The following is a 4,339-nucleotide window of genomic DNA, read 5'->3' on the forward strand; positions in this document are numbered from 1 at the left end:
GAACCACAAATGGAAGAGCTTGAAACCTGTATCAATAACTTATCTTTGACAGATCAAGAACAAGATCAACTTGATAATGAAAATCAAGTCAATGCTACATCATCCAGGTCAAGATGGCAAACTACCTGGAATCCTGCTCCTGACAGAAGAGATCTTATGAAGTCTGAATACCATAAGGATTGGTCTGCAAATGCTACTTACTCATGGAATATTGATAATTGAACAGAGGCTGAGATCATGTCTGTTTTACATTCCATGCTTGTATGTTATAGGACTTATCTTGCAGATGACATAGGACCCATCAATGCTACAAGAAGAATAATAGGAGGATTTGAAGGAACATTGGATTCTTGGCTAAAAGCTGAGACAGTTAAAGATCCTAATCTCCTTGCAGGATGGGAACAATCAGTTGTTGAAAATGAAGATGGATCTACCCACATAGATCCTGTCACTAGTTTGCCTGTCAATAATATGATAGGAAAACTTCTTTATGCTATCACAGTTAATTTCATTGGATTCCCCCAGATAACCAATGATATTACAACTATCACTCTGCTGGCCATGAGATTGCATAATATGCAACATTTTGATGAATATTTTAATGAATTCCTTCATAGATTGCATACTTTGACTCCAGATCTCATTCTTGAGCCAAAATGGAAGGAAATTTTTGTTGCATCTCTTCCCCAATGGGTCTCTTCAGCAATTGTAAATAAATTACCAGGCAAGATTGGAGACTATAAATTTGGCATAATCAGACAAGCAGTAAAAGCAATCATTGTTGAATTATGTTCACAAATGAAGATTGCAAGAGCTGCCACAAATCCTAAAAAGCCACATGGATATCAACAGCTTTGCAAACAATGGCATCTTGGTAAAGTTGGAAATTCTGAGGGGCATAAGAGGAGAAAACGACAATTCAAGAAGAATACCCAGACCTCCCAAGATAAGCCAAAAGGAAAACATTACAAAGCAAAACCTTACAAGCATACAAAGATGTTTTCTAAGGATAGAGAAATAATTTGTTACAACTGTAACAAAAAAGGTCACACAGCTCCAAATTGTCCAAATAAAAAGAAAGACTCTTCTAAAAAGAAAGTCCAGTATAGAAATAAGAAAGGAAAGATAAATTCATTCGATCTTCCTAGTAGCTGTGATGAATTGGTATCTTCTGATTCAGAATCTGAAAATGAACTTAATTTTGTTGATTCAGATGAATCATCTGATGAAGAATTCTGTAAAGATCCCTATTGTACAGAATGTAAATATTGTGATTGTGATGATCCTGATATTTGTACATGCAATGCAGTCAGGATGATGAAGACTGATTATGATGAAATCAGTAAGAACATTTTTGCACAAATGATGGCTGCTACAGATCCGCAAATGAAAGAAATGTACAGATCTTCGCTGACAGGACATTTGAAGAAAGCACCCTCTACTTCAAAGAATTCTCCAAATAAAGGGTATGTGCCCCCTGCTACTCTTTTCTCTGTTGAAGCCTTAACCAGACAATTTAAGAATGAAGATTTTGGAGAAGACTTGCCACAGACTTTACCTGCAGTGCATCAGGCAATAAAAGAACTGAGGAAAACAATCAAAGAGAATAGAAGATTGTGTGTTGAAAGCCATAATGAGTTAAGCCTAAAGATGCTCAATGCACAAGCTCCTCCTGCTTCTTCATCACAAGGTCCCATTTCAGGAAAGACAGAAAATTGGACCTATCATATGGGGCCAGTTCAACAGCAGCATAACAAAGAAGAAGAAGAAGAAGAAGAAGTAGCAAGAACAGATTTGGGATGCAATAGCATGAATAGAGATGTCATGTATTGTGTAAAAATGAAAGTAAAGATTGGACACCAGTATGAATTTTGGAAGGTACTTATGGACACTGGTTCCAGATTAAACATCGTAAGTGATACAGTAGTTGGCATGCATCACAGAAGGCCAACAACATGTCCAAGGGTGATCACAGCAAGTGGAGACATTCCCACAAAACATGAAGCAGAAATTGATGTTCTGCTCACAGACAAAATAGGAGTTCATCTGGTTTGTCCTGTTGTTCCAGGACTGGATTGTGCAATGTACCTTGGGACACCATTTTTTCAGAATTTCAGCATGCATGGAGCAAAATTTGATGCAAGAACCCAGAGGTATGGTTATTTTATTAATTTTGATAATAAGGAAGTCTTTTTCCCATTCATCAATTCTAATTCTCCAATGAGGATTAAGAGAGTTGAAAGAATGGAGAATCTTTTGGCAAAAATGGAAGTGAAAAGGGAAGTATTGAAAACAGAAGAACATCTAGATAATGGAAAGTATGCTTCTGAGATAGCAAATCTCACTTCCCAGTTTAAAGAATGTTGTTCAGATGATCCAAATGCCTTTTGGCATATTAAGAAACAAGAGGTAGAACTTCCTCTCAAGAAGGATTTCAGTGGAAAATTAAGAAGATCTAAAGCAGTAGCAATGAATGAAGAACAAATGAAACTCTGCAGAGAAGAAATTAAATATCTTTTGAAGAAAGGGCTTATCAGGAAAAGTAAAAGCCCCATAGCATGTTTTGCATTCTATGTAAATAAGCATGCTGAAGTTGCCAGAGGTAAACCAAGGTTAGTTGTGAATTATAAACCTCTGAATAAAATTCTGGATTACGATGCATATCCTTTGCCAAAGCCATCTTCCATACTTGCTCAGATATCAAAGTCCAAGATATTTTCCAAGTTTGATCTCAAATCTGGTTTCTGGCAAGTAGGAATTAAAGAAGATGATAAATGGAAGACAGCATTCTCTGTACCAGAAGGGCATTATGAATGGAACATCATGCCATTTGGCATGATTAATGCTCCTTCGGCTTTCCAGAGAATAATGGATGAAACTTTCGAAGGAATGGAAAGTTTCTTGAAGAAATATATTGATGATTTACTAATTCATTCTAATAATATTGCTGACCATATCAAACATTTGAAAATCTTTCTCCGCAGGGTTAAAGAAATGGGCATAGTATTATCAGAATCTAAGTTGAAATTATTCCGGCCAATGATAGACATTTTGGGTTATAATATACAGTACGGATCCTATACTGTAATCCAAAGAAGTTTAAATTTTGTTGATCATTTCCTGATGAAATCAAGGACAAAACTCAACTGCAAAGGTTTTTGGGAAGCCTGAATTACATTTCAAAATTTCTGAAGCATTGTGCACAAGAAAGGAAATTATTGAATAAAAGGCTTCAAAAGAATCCAATTCCATGGAATAATGATTGCACACAAGCAGTCAGGGCAATAAAAGAAAAAGTCAGAAATATTCAACCACTCTCCCCTATCAGAGAAGAATGGGAGAAGATCATCATGACAGATGCCAGTTATGAAGGATGGGGAGCAGTTTTATGTCAGAAAAATCCCAGCAGTAAAAAAGAGATTGAAATTTGCCAATATGCATCTGGATTATGGGCAAAAAATCAATTGAATTGGTCAAGTTTGAAGAAAGAACTCAGAGCAGTTTGCCTAGGAATAGAAAAATTCAGAGATTTTGTTATCTACACCAAATTCACTGTTAAGACAGACTGCCAGGCATTGAAATTTGCAATTCATAAATGTGATTTTGAGGATGCTGCTATGGTCAGGTGGATCATGCAGTTAAGCCAGTACAATTTTGATGTTGAATTTGTTAAAGGCGATAAGAACAATTTCGCAGATATGCTGAGTAGAGAATTTCTGTCAGAACATTCAATTTTGAGCTTGCATTGCAATTTTATCAGGAGAAGGGAAAGCACTGTTGAAATAGAAACACCAAATGGTTGGGTAAGTTATATGCTTGAAACTCCAGTACTTATCCATGATGTAGATTGGTACCCAATCAAAGAAATTAGAAATAGGGAAGATATTCCTTACCTATGGACAGAAACAATGCAAGACGAAATGAACCAAGAAGCAGTAGATGCTCTGGACTATTTGGAATACATTGACAACATACACTATACTCTTGAGAGAGATGATGAGGATGATGAACGGATGACAAGCTGCCACATCACACTGAGAAGATTTGATAATCCTCTCCACAGAGAAAATTATGACCCTGACAGACAAAAAGAATGTTTCTATACAGCTATGAATCTTCAAAATTGCTCAGCTAATTTATTTTATTCTATACAGTCCTCATTTTTATTTGAAGGCATGACAGCAGAAGCTTTGGAACAAGAAGATCCTACACCAGAATGGTTCATTGAGTGGTGGCAGATATATGGTCTTTCAGCTCTAATCATCAAACCCTATACACTCCAAATGCTTAAAATCCCTGGTTTCAGTGAACCGTTTGCCCATATGAATGGAATTGTATA

Source organism: Pinus tabuliformis, chromosome 6 (assembly GCF_031772625.1).
Source record: "Pinus tabuliformis cultivar Carrire ecotype Pingquan chromosome 6, CPIR1, whole genome shotgun sequence".
Classification (NCBI taxonomy): domain Eukaryota; kingdom Viridiplantae; phylum Streptophyta; class Pinopsida; order Pinales; family Pinaceae; genus Pinus; species Pinus tabuliformis.